A 7,053-nucleotide genomic window follows, 5' to 3' on the forward strand; every position below is an offset into this window, starting at 1 on the left:
GATGCTTCTGATCTTTAATTTGATCCAAAACTGAGGCCAAAACATACAAGAGTGTCAGTTATCAATGTGTGAACTTAGCCAGTAAAATATGCCAGTCAGTCTCCAGAGAGTAGAAGCTAGAAACAGAAGCCTTCCAGTTTACAAGTGTAGAATCCACTAGTCTCTCTTGATAAAGTAATCTTGATAAACACACACACAGACATGGTTATAACTAGCCTAGTTTACCAACTCCACCTCAGGTTTCAGCCTCTCTCATGAGCTGCCCACTAGAGCATGTTGTCACGTGGATTTTTTTTTGTTTGTTTGTTTTAATAAAGCGCGCTAGCTAGCTTCCCCTTATTTTTAATTCCTCATTGTAATGTTATTCCTGTCCATTTTTCTACACTTCTGTCTGATTTATCGTGTTTCTGCAATGCACACTGACTGACAAAAAAACACCCTAATTAATAAATAAATAAAGATTTAAAGAAGAAAATACTGCTTAAACAGTGCACGATACTCAAGAATGAATGAATTCTTGAATTCTTGCTATCGAACACTACTATTGAAATTTACTGGTTGTATTATTATTAAATTAATTGCCCACTTTCCCAATAGCTAATTACTTAAAAAATAAAATCTGGAAAGACACGCTACTGAGGTTATTGGGGATACAAACGGTTTGTGGTGCAGGGAAGGAGAGTAGGATACCGTAATCTGAACAGTTCAAATTAAAAAGTCATTGCCTCCTGGCGACTTTTTTTGAACGCCGTATGTATTTCCTCTCTTCCAAATTTGTTTTCTCTGCTTTTGGGTATAGCAACGCCGCTAAAGACTTTATCCAGACCATATAGAGACTAAATCGCACAGAAAAAGGTGCTGAAATCAATGTTCAAAAGCATTTTTTTTCGCGCAAGGTACTTTGAGAGTATTTTGAAACTTTTTGTTATAGTTTCTAACGTTTCATTTCGGCTACAGCTAACTCCACGGAATGACAATCTGATGGACATGTTAACCACTCATTTGATTTAATTTTAAAATGCTCGTTGGAAAACAACAGGTTAAATCTTGATTCACAGAAAGTAACAATATGTGGCGTTACATGAGTTTTAAATTCAGTATCGAATACCAATGCAAAAGCTCCAGCGCATCCAAGTTCAGTCGACAAAATATCCAATCTTCTACTCCCTCCCGGCTGCTTATTAAAGTGCATTCATCAAAACACAGTGCCACTGGCACTTCTAAAAAAACGCTTAGCAACGTCCCCAACAGCAGCGTCAGTCCTTTGGACAAACTTAACTTTCCTCGTGCATTTGGTGAGAATAATTGTCCAACTGCAGCGAGCTATTGTTCATCGCTTCTATTGTAGTCTTACCTGCAGAGCTTGAACACCGAACAGTCGAATAGCTGTCTTTCGCCTCTGAAGAAATTGCTCGAGGGTGTTCAGTCGCTATTTAAGACTTCTAAAAGTGAAAGTGAAAGTGTGTTTGCTTTAAATTTTCAAACAAATTAAGCTTCATGAGGCAGCCACAAAACAAATTGGAGCACGTAGTCACCGATGTCTTTAACTGCAGTTTACCTTCAAAAGCAAGCAAGATGAGTGATCATGCAGACTGATTCAGCACCTGCTATACACTTGTATGTCTGGGTCATCCATTAGCATATCTGATGCAAGTGATCATTTGCGCTACAGATAAACGTGTCAGCTAAGACAAATGTTTCACTTAGAAATAATGCAAAGATGTGCGGTAAGGGACTTCTCAGAAAGGCACCAGGTTATTGTAATTTCGAATGCTTCAGAGGCGTGTAATTTTAATATAAAATAATTTTGATTTGTACTGTCATAAAGACAGGTGCACTTATAGATGCGTTTGCTGGAAAGCTTTCAAGAACTAACGCGACCTAGCAACAATCTTTACAGAAGGCCCTAGGAAACGAATCATCTAAGGAACATTTATTTTTTCAAAGCCCGACTTACTCTTATCATCAACAAAAGGAGGCTATTAGAAATTTGTGCCTCGGCCAGTTTTAAGGACCTATCAGAAGTAACATTTAAATACGTGTGTAGTATTGTTAGTAGGCTACTGTGTCCATCTACACTGGTCGTAGAAATATTGTTCACAATCTTGTATGTTTCTTTTCAGCGCCCTTCCTCCTCTTTGCCTGGCTTGTCGTTACTGCAACTTAAACAGAAGCAAAAGAAGAACATGAACTTAGATAATTGACATCACAAACAAAGGTTATACAAATTATATTCCATGTGAAACAGTGTTTTAAGGTAAAACAGTCTCTGAGCAAAGGTGACTTTCGGTATGTATATACTAGCATGACCTTGTGTGATAAGCTGATAGTCTGAGTTACAACAATATTGAACCCTGTTTTGACATGATAGGACCACATAAATCAATAAAACCACTTGTATGTCAGATAGTGAAATTACTTTTCCTTCAGCCTGTTTAAGAAATAGATTTCAATGACAAAGTAATTGATAAGCAACTTAATTGAATTTACCAATGCTTCAGGTTGCTAACTAGCTTGGAAAAAAAGTTTAGTGTAGAGAGGTACTGTGTACCTCACCCCACTAAAGAAGGAGACATTCTAGTTCTGGTGGACACCGAGGGACTGGGTGATGTGAATAAGGTGAGCACCACAGAGATGCCATGAGTGCATCTCTGTGTAGTATGGTGTTCCTAAAAGCAGAATAATTTTTGGGGTCCTGTACCTGCTACCCTTGTCTGTCTTTTGCCTTATCCCAGGATGGGTTGTGGGACCAGCAAATGCAATGGTAGGGGGAATTCTAGGCTCTTCATGAATACTCCAATATTGTCATTCTTACGAGCACTTAACGCTCAGAATAGATCAAATTTAGTCATAAGAAAATCAAAATGATGTGAAAGAGCAAAAAACAGTTTTCATCTCAGACTGCCTCTCCCTCTAGAAATCATTTGAAATCTGCAGCTAACATGTCCAACGCTATTCTACAAGCACTTGAGCTCCAGCAAGAACGGCTTGAGACGATGGTGGACAGGGTGGTTAGCGCAGCTCTGACAGGTGCCAAGTATTCAGCAAATGCTTTTGTGCTGTTACAGTTGTAACAAGGTCTCTTTTTTTGTCTCTTTAGCACCTCCTAGTGGTGTAGTTTGGTAACACTTAGAAATAAATGCATAGTGATGTCACAGGAAGTCAGATCCAGGAAGTAAGGATGACCAGGAAGTTTGTTCAATCACTACAGTGTGACATGTTGATGAATGTTCTGACAGATCCACTCATATCTGCTCTCATCCTCCGTCTTTCGTGGCATTGTCTGTATGTATATTGTTTATGTCATACTTACCTATGCATTTTTGTTCATATTTTTTAACACTTGTGAAGTTTGTGTAATGTTGCAGCAGATAACTAGCAAATGTACCAAGTGATTAGCGAAAGTTCTTCAGACCATTAATATTGAGTTTTATCTTTATTGTAGTTTCACACTTTCTACATTAATAAACCTGTGGACGACAAAACAGCTGTCTTCAGAGTGTTAATGGAAGAAAGGTGTTGACACTTGCTGTCAGTTCCCCTTCTCACGTGCTCAAGGAGGGAAAGACAGTACAACTTTATAAAAATATCAGATGGAACATATGACAGCAGTCGGAGGCCCGGACGATAAAGTAGGGTTCAGTCAGAAACAAGGGGGCTAAAAAGAGATTGGGGTGTTGTGACGTCTGATGTGGACGTGCTACGGGAGAAAACAGCAGCATTGGAGGAGCATGAAACAATGGAAACAGTGGAACAATGTGCAGCTAGTGAATTTAGCACCAACCTGAGAAGGAGGGGATGCTATCGGTTTTCTGCAGATCTTGCCCAGAACACGTCCACAGGGAGGCGCCCAGGTGGCATCCTGACTAGGTGCCCGAACCACCTCAACTGGCTCCTTTCAATGCAGAGGGGCAGCGGCTCTACTCCAAGCTCCTCTCGGGTGTCTGAGCTCCACCCTATCCCTAAGAGTGCGCCCAGGCACCCTGCAGAGGAAGCTCATTTCCGCCGCTTGTATCGACGGTCTAATTCTTTCAGTCACTACCCAGAGCTCGTGACCACAGGTGAGGGTTGGAACAAAGATCGACTGGTAAATTGAGAGTCTTGCCTTCTGACTCAACTTCTTCTTCACCACGATGGTCCGGTACAACGACCGCATGACTGCCGCCGCCGCCCCGATCCGCCTGTCAATCTCCCGCTCCATTTTACCCTCACTCGTGAACAAGACCCCGCGATACTTGAACTCCTCCACTTGAGGAAGAAACTCAGTCCCAACTCGGAGGGGGCAAGCCACCTATTTCCGGCATAGGACCATGGCCTCGGACTTGGAGGTGCTGATCCTCATCCCGACTGCTTCACACTCGGCTGCAAACCGCCCCGATACGTGCTGGAGGTCACAGTTTGATGAGGCCAACAGAACCACATCATCTGCAAAAAGCAGAGACGCATTCCTGAGGGCACTGTACTGGACACCCTCCTCACCCGGACTGCGCCTTGAGATCCTGTCCATGAAAATCAAGCACAAGATTGGAGATAAGGTACAGCCCAGATGGAGTTCAACACTCATTGGGAACCAGTTTGACTTTGTTCCGAGAATACGGACACAGCTCTCACTGTGGTTATACAGGGACCGAATGGCTCGCAGCAGCGAACCTGGCACTCCATACTCCCGCAGTACCCCCCATAGGACAACCCGGGGAGCATGATCGTAAGCCATCTCCAGGTCCACAAAACACATGTAGACTGGATTGGCAAACTCCCATGATCCCTCCAGTATCTGTGCAAGGGTGAACACCTGGTCCGCTGTTCCACAGCCAGGAAGGAATCCATATTGTTCCTCCTGGATCTGAGGTTCGACAATTGGCCGCAGTCTCCTTTCCAGTACCCTGACTCCCACGCAACATTGAAGAGGTGTGTCAGCCATGACAGTCCAAGAACATCCAAGGCCTTCATTTCAGGGCGGATCTCATCCACTCCTGGCGCCTTGCCACTGTGGAGTTCTCTAACTGCCTCAGTGACCTCTGCCAGAAAAGTGGGTGACGACCCTCCTGAATCTTCTGGCCTTGCCTCCTCTGTGGAGGACGTGTCGATCAGGTTTAGGAGCTCCTCAAAGTGTTCCTTCCATCGTCCGACCACATCCTCAGTTGAGGTCAGAACCTCCCCACCCCTGCTGAGCACAACCTAGACGAGGACCTGCGTGCCCCTCCTGAGTCGCCTGATGGTTTGCCAGAACTTCTTTGAGATCAACCAAAAGTCCTTTTCCATGGCCTCCCAAAATTCCTTCCATACCCGAGTTTTTGCCTCCATGACTGCCATCGCAACAGCCCTTTTGGCGTGTCGGTATTTCTCAGCCAATTCTGGAGTCCCGCGTGCTAGCCAAGCCCAGAAGGCCTCCTTCTTCAGCCTGACGGCTTCCCTCACTGGTGGCGTCCTCCACCGGATCCTTGGGTTGCCACCACGACAGGCACCGATGACCGTCTCACCACATCTCAAAGCTGCTGTTTCAACAATGGAGGCTCTGAACATGGTCCATTTGGACTCCATGTCCCCAGCCTCCCTTGGGATCAAGTAGAAGCTCCTCTGGAGGTGTGAGTTGAAGATTGTCTGGACAGGGTCCTCAGCCATCTGTTCCCAGCTCACCCTCACTATGCGCTTGGGTTTACCAGGTCTGAAGTCCAACAACAAAGCACCACTCAGGTTTAGATCGGGTAGGCCGTTCCTCCCAATCACTCCCCTCCAAATCTCTCCATCATTGCCAACCTGAGCATTGAAGTCTCCCAGTAGAACTACAGAGTCCCCAGATGGTGTCTTGACTAGGACACTTTCCAGTGTCTCTAGGAAGGCAGGGTACTCTGAGCTGCTGTTCGGCCCATACGCTGTCACGACAATCAGAGATTTCTTCCCTGCACCCCGAAGGCGCAGTGAGGCGACCCTTTCATTCACCAGGACAAACTCCAACACACCGGCGCTCAGTCGGGGGCTAACAAGTAACCCCACACCTACCCGTCACTTCTCATCCCAGGCAACTCCAGAGAAGGCTAGAGTCCAGCCCCCATCCAGGAGTTTGGTTCCAGAGCCAAGGCTGTGTGTAGAAGTGAGCCCAACTATATCTTGTTGGTATCGCTCCACCGTAAGTCCAGTCTGCCGGGGCCCTCACCCCAACCCACCACGTGTGTGGTATCGCATCCTGCCCCTATTTCTCCCCTCGCAGGTGGTGGGCCCGTGAGAGTGCAGCCCTACGTGGTTCTTCTGGGTGAGCCCGCCACAGTGTCCAGCCACACACAGAAGTACTCTCCTACGAGCTCCCCTCCCAGGCCTGGCTCCAGGAGAGGCCCCCGGTTTCCCTATTCTGGGTGAGATGCCTGTTTCTATGGGGGTGCTGATCATAAGGGCTTTCAGAATCACTTTTTGTCTGGCCCCTCATCTGGGACCTCTCTGTCTTGGGTGACCCTACCAGGAGCTACATGCTCCAGGCAGCACAGCTCCCAGGATCACAGGGGCTCACAAACCCCTCCACCACGATAAGGTTGCAATTCCAGGAGGGGGATATAGACTATAATATAGCTTATTACTTTCTGTGTGAGTGTATGAAATCAATGATTGGTGGTGGAATTGGCTGCAATGCAAGGGACATCAGCTAACATCTTACCTACGGCACCAGATTGGTCAGGGCCGGCTCTGTTTTTGTTCGGTGGAAACTTTTACCCCTTACCACAGTGAAAGATGTATGATGTGGTGTGAGTTCTACAGAGTGGTCTTGAGGTGGATTATGCAAATTTCAAATAAATGTTGCATTTATGATTGTCTTCACACTGCCAGGAGGTTTGAGTGAGTATGATAAGAAATTCACATGCAACACTGGAGTGAGCTCTGCCTCAGGCACGTGGCCTGAGCCTTCATGGCACCGAATAGACGAACATCCTCCAAAAGACGGAGCATGTTTGTGCCACAGGGTGTGGCTGCTGTTAAAGTTGAATCACTCACATGAACAGGGATTTTGAACCTTGGACCCTCAGATTGAAAGTCTGATGCTCTAACCGACTGAGCTATCCAGGG

General features: G+C 45.8%; 1 non-coding gene across 1 annotated transcript; it reads right to left on the reverse strand.

The window, feature by feature from the left end:
* Positions 1-6,978: 6,978 nt before the first annotated feature.
* On the reverse strand, positions 6,979-7,053 carry trnae-uuc (transfer RNA glutamic acid (anticodon UUC)). The gene has a single exon. It is a non-coding gene; the product is annotated as a tRNA-Glu (tRNA).

This window comes from Chanos chanos, chromosome 9 (genome assembly GCF_902362185.1).
Source record: "Chanos chanos chromosome 9, fChaCha1.1, whole genome shotgun sequence".
NCBI lineage: Eukaryota > Metazoa > Chordata > Actinopteri > Gonorynchiformes > Chanidae > Chanos > Chanos chanos.